Genomic DNA, 19,543 nt, shown 5'->3' with positions numbered 1-19,543 from the left:
CTCTGTTTTTGTAATTCAGGTCAGACTTCTGTTCACTTGACTAGAATTCTTCTGCTTATATACCTCAAACAAGAATTTAGTAGACTGACCAAATATTGTACTTCTCAGTACCCCATGATTTACTAGCCAATGCCACAAGTATCCGTGAGACAGATTACTTTGACACTTGCTTTGAGTCTGCTGTCCATTATAATAGCCACATCCACCTTGTCTTGGGTGATTAACTTGTCACCACATGGCTTCTGCCAACTCGAGATCCAGTCATCCCCATTGTGTTTAAGGATTCCAGCTCAGTGACAGCAGTTCCTACAGTAATATCTGACCTACAGAGAAGTGCAACCACAGAGCTCTTCAGGGATGATGGCTAGTCTCACAAATTTATTTCTCACAGTTCTGGTAAAAGGTGTGTCCCAAGGACACTCCTGGGGTGTAAGAGCAGGCTTTCCATGATAAATCCACTCTTAACATTCCACTCTCTCTAAGCCTCTCGATCTACATTATACCAGGGCAGTTCTGGCATTTCAACCCCAGGTAATGTTGGCCACCTTTTGATCCATGTTTCAATCAACCATTCAAACAAACTGTTAATGCTTCTTCTAACCCCTCAGGTTATAATATTGAATGCAGAGTCTCTGCTTAGTGGGTCCATATCAATAAATTCAGCCTGATCCAGCCTTATATTCCTCCCACCATTATCCCACACCCTTAAAATCCATTGCCACACATATTCCCCTGATTTCTGTCTATATAAATTGGAAAACTCATGCAGTTCTTTTGGCGTATCATGTTACCTCCTCAAGTGTGATACTTTGTACCTCACCTTTTGGGGCCTGTTGGGACTTTAGTCTAGTTGTAGGTCTGGAAGAAAGGAGGGGTAGTGGGGGTGGGTCATGACAAGAATTAGAAGTATCTTCCAGGACAATTACTTCAGGGCATTCGTTTGCAGTTTCATCTGGTGAAACAAGATTAATCACTCCAGGCAGAGGAACAAGGGCTGTTTCCCCATGGGGGGTTGGGATAATTATGTGCTTCACAGGCACTGAAGGATTAATCCCTTCAGGTGGAGGTTGGGTAGCCAACTCCTCAGGACTGACTGGAGATCAGGAAGCCATTTCCTCAGGGCAGACTATTACAGGGTTATGTAGAAAAGGCTCAGCATAATCTAGGATTTCAGTGTCTCCACAGCCATCACTATCAATCCACATTTCACCATCCCATTTTTCAGGATCCCACTCATTTCCAATCAATTTAATGGCGGACAAGACTGAAATTTCCACTTACCTTGTAAAGCTGCTACTCTAACCATGAGACTCTGATTTTCAGAGATCTCAAGTCTGTGGCTATAGGAAATAAAATTTTTACTTCAGGGCACTAGTAGAAACTTTCACATCTGTCATACGGCACGTAAGCTTCTCATTTGACCCCTTCGGCTCATCCCTTTCCCTCATCAATGCATCCAGCATATCTAATAACTATCAGCCAACATCTCTGTCTTCTTAATTCCACAAAGCTCCATAAAAATGTCAAAAAGATTATCATACAGATCCTGGCCTCATATAAGCATACAATTAGCATAATCGAATGATAATATTTTGACTCCAAAGAAGTTCCTCAGTGAACGCTCAGGAGAGGCTGGCTGATTGAAGCAGGAAGAGTGATTTTCTCTTCGGAATCCTCCTTAAAAACCTTCTGGTGATTAGATTAAGCGTCACTCACTGCAGAAGACAAATGCAATCAGCTATGGATAAAGCCAATGTGATTTAAGTCCATGAAATGTCTTCATAGCAGCAGACAGGCCACTGCTGCCTGACTAGACAACCTGGCCAAGTTGACACATGAACCTGACCATCATACCCACTTCCAAGTATATACCTGAAAAATGAAAACAGAATTGCAAACAGATACTTGTACACCAATGTTTCTAGCTGCATTATTCACAATAGACAAAACCTAGAAACAACCCATGTCCACCAACAAATGAATGAATAAACAAAAAGTGGTACATATACAATATGGAATATTACTCAGCCATTAGAAAAAATGAAATTATGAGACATGCTACAACACAGAAGACCCCAAAAAAACATTATTCTCAGTGAAATAAAAAAGACACATAGGGACAGAAATTGTATGACATCACTTATAAGATAAGACTGCACAGCTAGTAAACAAATCTGGCAGAAATTTATGGAACCCTACAACCACTAATTAGAGCTGACCACATACTAGGCTTAAATAGCAAATTTGCTGAGATAGAAAACAGATAGGAAGTTTCTGGGGGAGAGGGGAGGAGGGAAAAAGGGGAAATGAGGGGAAATGTTTGTTTGTAAAATTTAAAAAAATGAAACCAAAGTGCATTCCCTGACTTTGTATCTGGCCATTTTGTTTGTTTGTTTTTTGAGATCTTTAGGAAGAAAAAAATAGACATAAAAAGAACAAATCACTGTTCCTTCTAAACGGTTGTGATGGTTAAGCTCATGTGTCAACTTGGCTAGGCTATGCTGTCCTGTTGTTTGGTCAAGCAAACACTGTGGTCTGATTATTTCTGTGGGATATTTTGTACATTTAAATCATCAGTAATGTGATTGCATCTATGGCTGGTGACATCTACAATCAACTAAGGAAATTGCCTTCAACAAGAGAGGTCTCATCCCATCAGTTGGAGTCTTTAAAAGAAATGATGATTTAAACAGTCAGAAGAAAGAACTTTCATCTCTACCTCAGCCAGCCAGCTCCTTCTGGGGACTTCATCAAAAACCTTCACTGGACTTCCCAGTTTGCTGCCTGTCCTACAGAATTTGGACTTGCCCATTCCCACAGTCATCTGAGCTGACACGATGGGTCTCATAATATTTACGTAAATACTCTGTCAGTTCTGTTTTCTTGGAGAACCCTGGCTAATAAAGTGGTTTTGGACACTCTCAAATTCTAGGTTCTCTGCACCAGTCCTGAGTCCTCACATTTAGTTATACCCAGCAGCCATAAGGGCATCTTTTCTTGGGCCTTTGGCCTTTGAGGCCCAGTCCTGCCTCTGAAGCTCAGTAGGCTGCCTGGAACCAAGCCTTCTCCTGCCTGTGAATCAGGAGTTATGGGACAGAAGAACAAGACATAGTGAACATAGTAGCTGGAGGAGAAAGCTAACAAACTGGAACACCTCTAAGATATCATGAAATACAAAGACTTGAAGAACTGTCCTACATTGAAGATGTGCCAACTCCATGCAATGTGGAATCCTGGGTTGGATCCTGAAGCAGAAAAAGGACATCAGTGGGACAATTGATGAAATTAAATAAGCTCTATAGCTTAGTTAATAATATTATATCAGTGTTAACGTCTGGCTTTGACCATTGCACAATGGTTGTGTGAGATAGTAAAATTTGGAGACGCTGAGTATGCCTGTTTGAAACTATTATGTACCCCCCAAAAACCATGTTATAATCCTGATCCAACCTTGTAGCGGCAGCCTTTTCTTTTATTCCTGATCCAATATTCATATGGTGGAAACTTTTGATTAGATTATCTCCATAGAGATGTGAGATTCCCAATTGTGGGTGTGACCTTTTGATCCAATGGAGATGTGACTCCACCCATTCCAGGTAGATCTTGATTAATTTACTGGGGCCCTTGAAAAGAGGAAACATTTTGGAGAGAACTCAGAGCTGTCACAGATGCACATGCTTGGAGAACAGTTGCTTCAGAGCTGACGGAGACATGGAAGTTTGGAGATGCTTAGAGCGCCAAAAGAGAGCAGATGCCTAGACATGGACAGAGCTCAGCAGACATCACCATGTGCCTTCCCATGAGATGCTAAGCAAGCCAGAACCCATAGTTGTGTCTCACAGGAGCTAAGTGAAGGCCCACAGACACTTAGACAGGGAACCAACGGCATCAGAAGCTGGAAGCAATGAACCAGGAACAAGGACCAGCAGCCACATGCCATCCCAGCTGACAGGGGTGTTCCAGAAGGCATTAGCCTTTCTTGAGTGAAGGCAACCTCTTGTTAGTGCCTTAATTTGGACATCTTTACAACCTTAGCATGGTAAACTTAATAACTTACTAAATTCCCTTTTAAAAAGCTGTAACATTTCTGGTATATAGCATTCTTGCAGCTAAACCAACAAAAACACTGGGTAAACGGAATATGGGAATTCTTTAAACTGGTTTTGAAACTTCTTTGTAAGTCTGAATTTACTTTAGAATGAAAAGCTTTTTAAAAGTGTTTAAAAAAGAACATGCAATAGAAAAGTTTCAAATCAGTGTATGTTGGTGAGGAATTTTTGAAAAGCTAAGCCAATAGAAATAATGACTGTGACTAAATAATGAAGCACAAAAAAGAGTGTAAATAGAAAAATTAATGAGGTAAAAATACTTTTAAATGAATAAACACAATAATGTCAATGAACTAATGTTTTCATATAAAATAGATCCTCAAATTAGACCAAAATAAAAACCATCTATAATTATTTCTAAAAATATAAATTATTCATGCATCCTAAAATATATGGACCAAATCTTTGAAAGCAAAGATTGCCTAGGGGGTGGAAGGAAACAACAGATATTGATGAAAGAAAGCTAGTAGTGCTAATTTTTTTTTTTTTTTTTTTTTTTTTTTTTTTTTTTTAGGGAGGAAGGGAAGGAAAGACAGAGAGAAGGAAGGAAGGATGGAAGGAAGGAAGGGAAACATTTTTAAACATTTTCTTGTTTTATTGTATTTTGTTTGTTTGTTTGTTTTTTACATGGGCTGGGGCCGGGAATCGAACCGAGGTCCTCCGGCATGGCAGGCAAGCACTTTGCCCGCTGAGCCACCGCGGCCCGCCCCGCTAATTTTTTAAAACTATTTTTATAGAGATATCTTCCTGCGTCATGTAGTCCATCCAAATGGCTCACAATATCATCAAATAGTTGCGTATTCATCACTATGATCATTTTTAGAACATCTGCATCACTTCAGAAAAAGAAATTTTAAAAAAACCCATTCATTCCATACCCCTTACCCCTCCCTCTCATTGACTACTAGTATTGCCATCTACCCAAATTTTTTATAGTGATGCTAATTTTTTTATTATGAAAAACAGCATATATACAAAAAAGCAATAAACTTCAAAGCACACCACAGCAATTAGTTACAGAACAGATTTCAGAGTTTGTATGGGTTACAGTTCCACATTTTAGGTTTTTCCTTCAGGTTGCTCCAAGACACTAGAGACTAAAAGAAACATCAGTAAAATGATTCAGCAGTCACACTCATTTATTAAATCCTATCATCTCTTTTATAATTCCATCTTCTCCTTTGATCCTTTTTTAGTTATTTATTTTTTATCGATATGTACATTATATATTCACATACCATGATATCATCCAAGTGTACAATCAGTGGTTCACAATATAGTGGTGCTAATCTGATATAAATTCAAAATATATAATGAAAAAATTGATGTAATTTACAATCCATAATTATATTCGTAGATTCATTTAACACAGTTTTTTCAGTAATTGATGGATTAAGCAGACAAAATAAGTATAAAATTTAAAGAAAACCTGAAAAGTACAATTAGTAAGTATAATATGGCAGAAATATGTGGAACCCTACAACCGTTAATTAGAGAATTGACTACATACTCACCACAAAGCAAGTCTCTGAAAAAGTAACAAAGAATTGGTATCACATATATCAAATTCTCTGAGCTTAATTAAAGTAGTAATCAGTAACAAAAAGAAAACTTTTAAAACCCCATATATATTTGGATAATTTACAATGGACTTCTGAATAACACACTGGTCAAACAAGAAACCATAATAAATAAATAAAATAAAAGCTAAAAAAACTTAGAGCTCAACAATAATGAAAATTTTCACCTTAATTAAAATGTGAGATGAAGCTGAATTCAGCAATACTTCAAAAGAAATGTAAAGAAAGATCAAACATGAACTAGGCATCCAATTTATAAGTTAGAAAAAAAAAAAAAGATCCCAAAGAAAGTAACTGGGATGGAAATAATTTTTGAAAAAAGTAAACAGAAATGAAAGAAATCGAAAACAAAGATACAATAGGGGTGACTGACAAGGCCAAAAATTGGTTCTCCGGGAAATGTTAAAGGGAAAAGGGGGCACTAGACCCGGTAGGGGTCGTCAGCATAAAAGCAAGAGCCACGGCCAACCTCACGGCTCTCAGGAGGAACCTGTACTGTAAAGATGGACCGCGGGGCTCAGCCGCAGAGCTCTCGCCTGCCACGCCGGAGACCCGGGTTCGAGTCTTGGTGCCTGCCCATGCCCAAAAATTTAAAAAGTAAAAAAATGGAATGTGTACCTTTAAAAAAAGAAGAGAGAGCCTAAATATCAGGGATGAAGAGGGAGACAGTGGAGCACATGACCTTCTTTTTCAAATAAAATAATTCTCTGATCAACTGAACTCCGAGCGCCGCAAGCCGAGAGTGTGGACGCAGTTTTGGTGGTTAACGGGGAAGTGAAACTACCCAATAAGCTAGCCTCTCTTTTTACCACCGCTTAAGCTTTCCTAACCAGACAGAAAGTTTAGCTGCTCAGGGGACCCTTCCCTCACCCCACTTCAATCCTGTCAATCACTGCACGCGGAACTTAAAGCACCCTCCTGGGAAAAGAAAGCGTCTTCGGAGAATGAGGAAACTAGCATACAGGATTGTTTTTAAGGTTTATGATCCCGTATTTGACAGTACCATGTCACAACAGAAAATGCCATTCTGTAAGCTGATGGCTGATATATTATCGACAATGACATTTTGAATGACAAATGGGCTTTGAAGCACAGATTTATAATCAGAATTTTGAAACATGGCACCGTGTTTAAGAACAGATGCTCCTTTCCTGTCTATGACCGACACACAAATGATGCGATGACAGCCCTGGCAATGCCTGGTTTTGCTTCCTACACACACCTGTAAAAAGCCAGCCCTCCTTATCGGGTGCTATTCCACAAATTTACACTGATTAAAAGAACTCAGAGGCAAATTTAAAAGTAATAGTGAAACCATGAAACCACAAGGAGAAAACATGGGTGAATACCTCTACAACAATGCAAAAGAAGAACTTTAGTATAACTTAAAATCCAGACTTCAAAATAAGAAAGATACATTTGCCCATATACCATTTTTTGGTATAGGTCACTACAGAAATTCGAAAAATTCAAAAGCGAAATGAGAAACTTAAAAAACAAATTTCGCAGCTCCTGTCGCAAAAGGTTAATCTTTATGTGAGAGAATGACTAGAATTATTAAGAATAAACATCAAAATCCGGTAGAAAAATGGGCAAAAGCTATTAAGCACGGTTAATTTCCTAGTCTATGAATAGTATGCGGTGCAAAAGAATATGAGAAGGAAACTGCTTATCAGGCATTGGATATTTCAAACTGATGGTTTTATCAGGCAAAAGTAGGATAATAGATGGAAAGGCATTTTTTTTTCACCTTGCAGTAATTTGCAAGGGACAGCTAAGATACGGCACATCATTTAGCACAGCTTCTTCCACAGTCTGAATATCATCACTTGGAATGTTTGTAAAATGCCATATTCCAAGACATTTTTCTTACATTTTGAACGAAACTGAGTACATTGCCTCTTTGGAATTATTCATCTCTGAAGGGTTTGGTGTTGCCCTAGGGTGCTCTCTGGAGGTGGCTTGTGCGTTGACAATACCTAAATCTCTACTCCAAGGGCTCAAATTCCTACAGCTGCTTCCTTGTCGCCGAGGCGTGATAGAGATTCAAATAAAGTAGACCCATCAAAAAAAATCAATACTCAATGAATGAATGGCCTTTTTGGGAAAAAAAAAAAAACTAAAAACAGAGAGAACCCAGGGGCAAAGATGTCTCAGTTGTTTGTTTTCCCTTCGCTTTTCAAAGTTTTTCTTTTGCAAAGGGGGATAATCCAGAAGTTCTGTCTGAAGAAGTGACTCTCAAACTTTGCTATGCACTGGAATCGTCCAGGGAACTTGGGGAAGGGTCCCAGCCATCTCTATTTTTACCAAGCACCCTGGATGTCTGTGGTGCACCAAAGTCTGCAACACACGGTCTAGGGTTTCAGTGTCTGCACGTTTCAGAGTTGGTGACTGTTCCAGTTTGGTAATTCCACCGGAATGCAGTGTACTGCAGATGGATTGGTTTTTACAAAGGGGGTGTATTAGGTTAAAAAATCTCCAATTCTAAGGCCATGAAAATGTCCAAATTAAGGATATGTTTACTCAAGAAGGACCAATCGTGTCCGGGTTTCTCTGTCACATGGGAACGCACAGGGTAATGTACACTGTCCTTCTCTCCTGGTTTCAAATGGGTCTCTCAGCTTCTCCAAACATCTAGGTCGGCTCTCCAAGCATCTATCTGTTCTCTCCAAACTGTCTCCCTCTTAAAGTACTCCAGTAAATGGATGAAGACCCACTAGATTGGGTCACATCTCCATGGAAACAACCTAATCAAAAGATCCCACCCACAATAAGTCTGCACCCACAGGATTGGATTAAAAGAGCATGGCTTTTCTAGGGTACATAACAGCTTCAAACCGGCACAGTGACATGTCCTCTAGGGCTGCCCCTTGGTACTTACTATATGTTAGACATTGTTCTCAGGTCTCAACTGCTGGCATTTATTCTCACCACAGCTTTTCCGGATCCATACTACTATTATCCCACATAACTAATCATAGATAGAGCTGGGATTTGAACCCAGCACTTGGCTCCATTGCTTGCAGCCTTCCCACTTCTCTGCAACCACAAAGGTTTGCTGACTGAGGGCTTCCTTGGAGGCATCAGAGCCACAGGTTGATGAAAAGGAATGCTCAGCATGCGTGGCAATTGTCTGAGTCAAGTGAAAGGTCACCCAGGAAGGTTGATCATTTCCAGATTCATGGGGCTGCAGAGGTGAACCAAACTTAGCTCTACTCTCAAGGAACACAGAGGCCAGTTGGAGAAATGAAGAGACATGAAGGCCTAGGAGAGGCCCAAACACTAAGGAACACACAGATCTGTGCCAGGCCTCTTGATTTCCTTGCCTTAAGAAAATTTCTCACCACAAAAAGGAGGGAAACAATTTAACCAAGGAAAGCCAGGCTGACAAATTTTGAATGGGCTTGACCACTTTCCCCTACTCCCTGAGTTTTGTTTGGGTTTTAAGAAATGGGATAATCGTGATGGCAAGAAACCCCATTCCTCCACTGAGGTTAACAGATCCTCAGGGAGGGAAATGAACGAATGCCCATCCATGAGGAGATGGTGGTCCTGGTAGGAGTTTCACTGCTGACCACATTCCAGGGGCCGAGAGCAGAAGACATGTCTGGAAAGGACACTTGGAGCCATCAGAAGACAAGGACGGGAGTCGCTAGGGCAAATGCAAAAGGAAGGGATTACTTTACATGTTAAACTTAACCATTTAAACAATCCGTGTCTGTGATGGTTTGGAGCTACGTACCCCCGAAGAACGTTCTTAAAATAAGAACATGGGTATACCGTGGGTATGAACCCATTGTAAGTAGGACCTTTAGATCAGTTAAGCTGTAGCCCACTTCAGTCAGGATAGGTCCTAATCATGTTACTGGAGCCCTTTATAAGTGGAATGAAATTCAGACACAATGAAAGAAAGGCACAGGAAGCAAGAACATGAGTATCAATAGAACCAAGAAGGAAAGAGAGAGGCTGCCATGTTCACTGCCACACGACAGAAGAATCAAGGACCAAGGATCACAGGCAGAGGTCTTTGGGAAGAAGGCATCGTCTTGATGGCACCTTGATTCAGAAATCTCCTCTTCTCAACATCAGCGCTAATATATCCCCATTGTCTAAGCCAACCAGTGGCATGGTGTTTACTTGAGCAGCCGAGAAAAATTAAATTAGCATCCTAGGATTTTTAGGAGGGAACACCACACATCAGCTTCTCCACCTGATGCCATTTCAGCAAATATGTATCCTGTGTTTATGGGTGAAATACTGCTGCATTTCAGGAGACCTCAGTGATGTGATACCTGTTTGCTCTGGATAGGAAATGATTGTCCTAGTTTCCTACAGCTGCCATAACAGTGCTGCAAACTGGACGGCTTAAAACAACAGATTCACTGTCTCAGTTCTAGAGACCCGAAACCAGAAATCAAGGTGACAAAGGGCCATGCTCCCCAGTATTTGTGCGCAGTACTTCTTCAGTTAGACCCGCTAGAATTGAAGCTCATCCTCTTGGAAAAATCAACCACTGAGCCTGTTGCTACCACATTGCCCTGCATCTCTAACCCCCTGTGTGGCCAGCAAATGGGGGCTGTATCAGAACAGGGGTGTGCCTTCTGCTCCCCATCTTCCCTCTGCACTCCCAGGTGCATGACCTGGAGAGGCAGGTATGTAAAAGAAAGTTGCAGAATCTAAAAGTCCTCCAAAGAAGTCCATCCTTCTCCCTCTAGCACAGCAAGTCTTTACAAAGGCAGCATGAGGACTTCTGAGAGAGGCTCACACAGTTCATGGAAGCCAGGTCAGAGTAAAACCCTTACTTCTCCACTTCATTTCAGGAAACCTCAATGTTGTTTCATTTGTAAGAAAATCCCATAACTACTTTTCATTCAAAAAAAATAAAAAGGAGTTACTTTATAAAAATAGACAATACATTTGATAACACACCTCACAAACGAAACTAATTTTGAATATTTTAAGAACATGAAGGTACTTATTTAATAAACATGAAAAAAACAATGAGACCCGAAAGTAGTGAAGCATGAAAACTTCCTATGAAAGTACAGGGTTTTATAAAACAAGTCAGAGTTTTTGAGAGAATGTATGCATTGCTTTAAAACAATGTAAAATACTTAAAATTCCACATTTCAAAACCAGAAATTTCCTAACTCTTTCTTTTTCACTCTTCTCTTTGAGCTGGTCTGCTTTGGATGTCCTCAGTATAACGTCTCCAAGTCTTTTGGGCACCCATCTAAATCTCTTAATTGAAAAGACACTAGGAAGAATTGGTGACGTTATCACTGTTTCCTTAGACATGAGATTTACCATAGAAGTTGAGTATTCTGGAGATTTCAGTTAAAATATCAAGTTGAACAAACATGGGACTGGAAATCAGAAAGGCACGTGGAAGCAAACCTACCCTCTCTGGGTCTGAGTTCCTTTGTGTCTCATGGATCGCATTGAATGAAATCATCTGCCGGGCACCTCACAGCTCTAAGGCTAACTTGTGGTTAGTCAAGCTCGATTCTGGACACCCATTAGTCATTTGGGGAAGAAGTTTGTAAACTGTAAAGTGCTACACATCCGTTATCTCCCCATCTATCGGGTAACTGGTCTTTTCCCACAATAACCCGTAACACAATTGGCCTGCTGCTACTTTCACCCTTGGATGTGCGAGGCAAGCAAGATAAGGGAGCAGAGATGTCGGTTGGATGGAAGATGAACTCCACACCCCTGAATGAGCCTCAGAGCCCCCAGAGCTGCCTCTCTATTGGCCTCTTTTCAACTAGTCATACCCTTCTTCAGAGACCCGCTCAAGCGTCATTCCCCTCTTAGGTACAAGTAGGACTTCAAGAATTGTCTCTGTGGAGTGGCAGACTTCGATAGCAATTGACTCCCCGTGAATGGCACAGTAATCGCTTTCATCAAAACTCACTTCAGGAGGCCCATTCCATTCAAGATGGTAGAAGGAGATCTTCAGGGCTCCATCCCCCAATAAAGCTTTGAACAACCAGCAACAGCTGGTAGAAACATCTTTCTCAAAGCTCCAGAGAAACAATTAAAAGACTATGGTTAACAGGGCCAGTGCCTAATCAAGATAAAAGCCCTTAAAAGTTATAAGATCTCATGGTGTCCTCGCTGCCCGCCCCCCAGCCCTCAACCCCTTGGCGTAGGGCTGGCCCTCAGTCCCAGTGCAGATCTCTGGTCCGGGTTCCAGAGGGAACAGAGTAACCCTCATGCACATCCTGGGAGCACGTATGTCTGGCCCAATCTGTCTCGTAGTGGCCTGAGGGCATGGCTGTCCCAGAGCGTGCCCTCTTTGTAGAAGGCAGCTCATGGAGTTCTACAGAAGGCAGCGGGAAGCAGTCCAGTCATGCTTCTTGAGGCAGAGAATGACTGGCAGGACCAGGATCCAGAGGAAACTGCTTCTTAGGGAAACGGGGGGTACGTGGGGAAATTCCTAGTCATGCATAGACAGGGTCAGGGAGACCCCTAAGCTCTGGCCTGAGCTATTCTCATACACCCCACTGTATGGATAAGCCCCGAAAGCAAGCACTCAGCAGTACTTTGCAGCACTCAATCTGCAGAGACAGGGAGAAGTGTTTTCTTTTCTTCCTTCTTTTATTTATTTTTGTTGTTGTTAGTTCCTGGCTATCAGGGAAGGCTTAGTCACAACATTATTGGGTACAAGCCTAAGGAGCAGATGCTTTAGAGTCAAAATTCCAGCGATACAATAAAATATCAAAATATCCAGATTTCAACAAAAAGCCACAAAACATACAAAGACTTTAAAAAACTGTCCTAACTATGCTCAAAGAGCTAAAAATAAACATAGACAAAGAATTAAAGGAAGCCAGAAAAACTACAGATGAACACAAAAAGAGTATCAATATAGAGAATGAAATTATGGAAAGGAAACAAACAGAGCTAAGGACCACAGTAACAAAAAAATAAAAGATCCCTAGAGGTGTTCAACAGCAGATTAGAAGAAATGTGGGCAGAAGAAAGCATAAGAAAACCTGAAGAAAAGACGATTGAAATAGCTCTGAGGAGGAAAGAGAAGAAAGAATGAAGAAAACTGAGCAGAGCCCGAGGCAACTGTGGGAAAATCATCAAGCACACGCACTGGGAGTTCCAGAAAGAGGAAAAAGAGAGAAAGGGGTAGAGAACATACTCTTGGCTTCAAAATTTCCCAAACTTAATGAAAGACATGAATATGCTCATCCAAGATGCTCAATGAACTCCAAACAGCATAAATCCAAATAGACCCAGACACAGTATATTACAATCAATCTGTCAAATGCCCAAGATGAAGAGAGAATTCAGAAAGGTGCAAAAGAGAGCAACATGCAACGTACAAGGAAGCCTCAATAAAATCAGGTGCCAATTTCTCATGGGAAACCATGGGGACAAGAAGGCAGTGGGATGACATATTTAAAGTGCTGAAAGCAAAATTTGCCAACCAACAACTATATATCTGGCAAAACTGTCTTTCACAAATGAGGGAGAGATTAAGACATTATAATCCCTGATAAATAAAAGCTGAGGGTATTTGTCCCTTGTCTGGCCCTACAGGAGATGCTAAAAAAGTCCTCCAAGTTGAAAGGAAGTGATAGCAGGCAATAGAACAAAGCCATATGAGTAAAAATCTCTGAAGAGGGTACCAACAAAGATAGATAGAAATGCCAGGGCTATTGGTTTTTGGTTTGTTTGTTTTGGTTTGGTAACTCCACTTTTCACTTCCTACAGGATGTAAAAGCAAATGCATAAAATGTAATGAGCAATCAGTGGTTTTGGACTCAAAGAATAAGCATGCAATTTGTGACAAGAACTACATAAAGGTGGGCTAGAAGAGGGATAAAGGAACATACGCTGATATACTATTGAAGTTACATTGGTATCTGTTCTGGTTTGCTAGCTTCCAGAATGCAATATACCAGAAACAGAATGACTTTTAAAAAAGGGGAATTTAGTAAGTTACAAGTTTACGTTTCTAAGGCCATGAAAATGTCCCAATTAAAGCAAGTCTTTAGAAACATCCAATCTAAGGCATCCAGGGAAAGATACCGTGATTCAAGGAGGCCAATGAAGTTCAGGGTTTCTCTCTCAAGTGGAAAGGCACATGGCATCTGCTAGCTTCCTCTCCATGCCTCTTGCTTCATGAAGCTCCCCCATGGGCATTTTCCTTCTTCATCTCCAAAGGTCGCTGGTTGTTGGACTCTGTCTCTCTCGGAATCTACTGGGTTTCTCTCTTGTTGTTCTGCGGCTCTCTCCTTTTGTTCTCAAAAAGAAACTCACTCCAAAATGTCTCCTCTTTCATAGGATTCCAGTAAACTAATCAAGACTCACATAGAATGGGTGGAGACACATCTCCTCTAATCAAGTTTAATACCCACAAGTGATTGAGTCACATCTCCATGGAGAACACCTAGTTAAGCTTCCAATTTATAATGCTGAAGAGGGATTAGAAGAAACTGTTGCTCCCACAAGATTGATTAGGATTAAAACATGGCTTTTCCAGGGTATATAATCCTTTCAAACTGGCACAGTATCAAGGCAAATGAGATTGTTATAGATTTAGGGTGTTAAATTTAATCCCCATGATAAATACCACAAAAATATTGGAGAATGTGTACGTTCATAGAGATGGAAATAAGAGTACAGGTTAGTAGGGCCAAGGAGAAGGAGAAATGGGTTGTTAATGCAAAATGGGTATAGGGTTTCTGGTTGGGGAGATGGGAAAGTTTTGGTAATGGAAGTTTGTGACGGAACTATAATATGGTGAGTGTGTTTAATCCCATTGAATGGTTAGGAGTGGCTGAGATGGGACATTGCCACTGTATTTATATTCCCACATTAAAAAAGAAAAAGGAAAGAAAGAGCAACTAAAGAGACAATGAGCATTAAAGGCAATACATGATCCTGGATGGGATCTACCAAATGAGATGAAAAGGCTCAAGGGACATATGAAAAAGTGGAATATAGACAGTAAGTTTATATCACTGTTAAATTTCTTGAACTTGATAATGCACTTAAGGTGGATACATAAGTGAATATCTTTGTTCTTGGGAAATATACATGGTAGTATTAGGTTCACGGAGCATGATCTATACATGCTCAAGTGTTCAGAAAATGAATTGATAATAAATCAGAAGACAGCTAGATAGAATGATACAGAACATGTGGAAAAATATTAAAATTGGTGGATCTGGGTGCTTGGGGATGTAGAAATATGTAAGGACTATCTGCATGAGATTTGTATTATTTTTGTAAATGTATTACGTTTGAAAGTATTTCAAAATAAGAGTTAAAGGGGAAAAAACTCAATTTGGATCTGAATAAAGTCTGAGGTTTAAATCATAGTTTGGCTATAAAGGTAATCTCTTAGTCTTTAGAACTGTGCCATGTTTATGTAAGTTAGAAGAAGCTGGGTGAAGGGTAGTATTCTTTGTACTCTGTAATCCCTCTATAAGCCTAAATTAGTTGACAATATATTGTTAAAAGAGGCTTAATCCAGGACCCGCTTTTAAACCTGCTAGAAGGCCACATGGGTGACACCACGCCACTATTCTCCTTGTCCCCTTGTCAGCTTCAGAGTGATTTGGTCTGTTGTCTGAAATAGGTCTTCAGAGCAAGGGAAGTGGTTTGGAAAAATAGTCAGAACTGAAAGTTTGCTCATACTATTTCTAATTAGCTCTAGGAACTTCACTAAAAAGAACTTGTCCCTGTTCAAATTTACTCCTCTCAGCTCTGACTAAAACTACCCCGCAGCTCCACTCCCTCCCTTTGCTCTTGGTTGGGGGCCTCCCAAGGCTGAGGCTAGACCAGGTTCTGGAACTCTGAGACCAGAAACATCTACTTCCTCTCAAAGACAACCTTGTTTCCCAAGTCCGACTTTTACCAGAAGGGATACCCCCCAAATCTTTCAAGGACAGGGGTTCATTTCTATTACTTTCTTCATTCTTTTCTTTTTGCAACCAGTATTTTCTGTAGCAACTAACTGTCAAGGGTCAAGTAGTCAGAAAGAGAGAGCTAACCAGGCCTAATCGAGGCGGCTACACCGCACCGTTTCTGGTGGATTCCTAACTGCTTCAGCAAATTTGATGCTCATTCTGATTCCTTTCCCACCAGCTGCTGACCACAGGCTCGCCCCGTGACTCAAACAACCGTTTGCCTCTCTCTCCATGAACTCTCAGACCTCAGGAAGCAAGTTAATGCATTTTAAATTGATGTCTGAAGCCTAAACCTCTACCTTCTTGTAAGGGTTAGAAATATCTCAACTGACAACCTAAAGCCCACATGTGTGCATGTCCATGCCAAGCTCTTCCACCCGGGATTCTCTTCTCTTCTCCTCACTTTCTTTTAGCCATCAATGCCTTCGTCCTTCAAAGGCACCCTGGTCTCACGTTGAAATGTTCTGCTTCTTCTGTCACCTTTCTTCTCCTGGTCAGTCACTTCGTCCTGCCTGTATAGGATTCAACCCATTCATCACCATGTCCGTAGACTGGCCTATGAGGAATGACATTCTCAAAGAAAGTCCAACTGCTTCCTCAACGCGAATATTTTGGTGACTTAACACAAGCAAAGGCTATCTCATGCTCACATAAAATCCCCCATAATATTCCTGGTCAGGGGACCCTCTGGGAGGTTCTCCTCTATCTCTCCTTGGTCAGCCATCAGATGGGGAATGGAGCATGTGGGCCAGGCCTGGGGATGACAGGTGTCACCTGTGACCACATTCCATTAGCCAGAGCTCAGCCACACATGCTGCCACCTCCCGAGCTATGCCAAAAGCTAACACAGAGTCCAGCCCTGTGTCCTGGAGCGAAAGGAAACATGAGAAGGGAGATATATTCTTTTCTACCATATAGTTGATATGCTTATGAACCCTACTACCTGATGGCAAAAAAAAAGCTAGCAAAACTCTCCATTCTCATTTTAAACTGCTGGACTTACTTCACTTCCTTCCTTGAAGGGATCTCTGCTGGTTTGAAAGGATGTGTGTCCTCTAGAAAAGCCATGTTTTAATCTAAATCCCATTTCATAAAGGCAGAATAATCCCTATTCAATACTGTATGTTTGAAACTGTAATCAGATCATCTTCCTGGAGATGGGATTTAATCAAAAGTGGTTGTTAAGCTGGATTAGGTGACGACATGTCTCCATCCATTTGGGTGAGTCTTGATAAGTTTCTGGAGTCCTATAAAAGAGGAAACATTTTGGAGGACGAGGAGATTCAGAGACAGCAAAGCAGAATGACATAGCCACAAGAAGCAGAGTCCACCAGCCAGCGACTTTTGGAGAAGAAGAAGGAAAATGTCTCCCAGGGAGCTTCATGAAACAGAAAGTCAGGAGATGAAGCTAGCAGGTGATGCCGTGTCTGCCATGTGCCCTTCCAGATGAGAGAGAAATGGTGACTGTATTCGCCATGTGCCTTCCACTTGAGAGAGAAACCCTGAACTTCATCGGCCTTCTTGAACCAAGGTGTCTTTCCCTGGATGCCTTACTTAGATTGGACATTTCTATAGACTTGTTTAATTGGACATTTTCTCGGCCTTAGAACTGTAAACTAAAACCTGATTAAACTCCCCTTTTTAAAAGCCTTTCTGTTTCGGGTATATTGCATTTTGGCAGCTAGCAAACTAGAATAGGATCCTGGATGGGAAGGTTCCCAAGGGTTACCATCACCTTTTCTACTCCAATTCCTGCCACAGTGCTAGGAAATTGAATGACCCCAACATCCCAGTAAACAATATAATCTCTAAATTCCTGAGCTTCATCGACCACAAAGCATCTATCTTCCCATTTAAGTCACCTAATCCTAAACCATATTCCAGGAGCTGGACATTTTCCATTTGTCCCTCCAGACTCACCTTCCATCCTTCCTGACCCTGCTCTCTGCCCTGGGAAGCCAACCTGTAAAGGACTGTAGAAATAGGCTCCCAGCACTATGGTTTCTGGTTGTATTTGAAACAAAGGGAAGCCCTCACAGGAGACAGGAGGAGGCAGGAAGAGTGTGGTGGGAGAGACGGCTTCTCCACTGAAGGTCAGTCCTATGGACATGAGGATCCTTAGACCCTCTTCCTCAGGTCTAGGTAAGTTTGTGGCTCCAGCGTGCTGCACTGCCCCGGTGTTTCCTTACACCTTTCTCACACCTGTGCAAACTGTCCCCTTATGAAGCCATTATTGCGTTACCCAGATTTGTGAGCACCATCCGATTTGTGGTAGGGTGCCAACATTATGCCAGCACTTAGCTAGGGGCATGGGTCTGCTAGCAGTCCTCCTGCTGCACCTGCCTTTTCTTCACACCCAGGGGGACTGTGGAAGCTCTCACCTCTCTGCAGGCCACCTGCTCAGCCTCCCTCTTTCTTCTCAGACCACCTGGCATTCTCTTCTTTAAGAAATGGATGGCCCCAAGTTTCATCCCCTCAACCTCCAACGCTTTTCTAAAAGTGGCCTCCTTCCCAGCTTACCTCCTGCTTGTTGGTCTCAGACGATGAGTCTCCTCCTCACTGTTTAAGGTCAACCCTCTAACTTCTTTGCCATTTCCCAAATCTTGCTCTTTCATGGAGCTCTCAATGGGGTCACTACTCACCCCTCCTTTCTAGACCACTCCCTGGGCCTTTTGAGAGAGGGTCCTTTTGAGAGTGGACCAGGCTGCAGGTTCATATACCTCTAGGACATAATGTGCCTAGAGAGGAGCTGCTTCTGGTGATGGTAGGGGAGTCCCCACAGCTCGGGATGATCCCACAGGTGTCTGCACCTGGGAAGGGCTCGCTGTTTGAATTCTCAACTCACCCCAGACCTACACGCAAGCCAATGACGAGTTTCTCTCTTCCCTCCCCCATCATATTCGTTGTCTGAGGGATTGTGCCCCCTCCAGCACTCCTGCACCCCCTACCTTCACTTCTGAATCCCCTCCAATTGGACTCCTTTCCCTGCATGCTAACAAAACTCTCTTCACTGAGCTTACTCGGGACTACAAAAATTGCAAAGTCCTACACAAAACTCCAAATATTATCTAATGAGAATTTTTTGATCTGCTTGACCTCTATTGACATTTTGATCGCTCCTTCAAATATTTTTTGAATCCCCAAGGATTTTTGGTTGAATGTTGAAAAACATGCTAACACAGAGATAAACAAGAAAAAAAATTTACTAACCACTATTAACATTTTACTGTATTGCCTTCTAGACTCTTCTATACATTAGATAATGTTAAGGAATTAATAATACACATTGGGTAATGGATGTTGGTGATGGTAATAAAATATTGTAAAAGTAATTAATATCACTGAGTTGTACACCTGGAAGTGGTTAAAAGGGGAAATTTTCAGTTGTACCTTTAATATAATATAATATAATATAATATAATATAATATAATATAATGTAATGTAATGTAATGTAATGTAATGTAATGTAATGTAATGTAATGTAATGTAATATAATATAATATAATATAATATATACCTTACTATAATAAAATAGAAAAAAGTTACATGACCCCTTTTAAGAAACACATACCATTTAGGAACCACTTATAAAATATGATCATCTTGCTTTATCAAAGATATAAATGCATAATTTCATTCCAATGGCTGTTTTGGATCCCCAAATATGAAATTCTTTGAATTTGGAAATGTTGGTTGTTGCCAATTTTTCCTTATTAAAAAACAACCTTGTGATTAATGAACATCTTAGTACTTCAGATTTTCATTCACTCTGTTTTCTTAGAAGAAATTGTTAGAATTTACACCCTACTGCCAGCTGTCAGCCCCCACTTAGCCCCCACCACACACTTATTGCCCAGTTGTTTCTTGGGATTTGCAGTTGTTTCCTAAATGCAAGAAAGAAGAAAGGTAGAATATGGT

At 41.1% G+C, this 19,543-nt stretch overlaps 1 pseudogene; it reads right to left on the bottom strand.

Annotated features, from left to right (window-relative positions):
- The window catches only part of LOC143668746 (proteasome subunit alpha type-6 pseudogene), a 46,713-nt pseudogene that overhangs the window by 14,554 nt on the left and 12,616 nt on the right, over window positions 1-19,543 (bottom strand).

Source organism: Tamandua tetradactyla, chromosome 25 (assembly GCF_023851605.1).
Source record: "Tamandua tetradactyla isolate mTamTet1 chromosome 25, mTamTet1.pri, whole genome shotgun sequence".
Lineage (NCBI taxonomy): Eukaryota > Metazoa > Chordata > Mammalia > Pilosa > Myrmecophagidae > Tamandua > Tamandua tetradactyla.
This window is presented reverse-complemented; position numbering and strand designations above follow the sequence as displayed.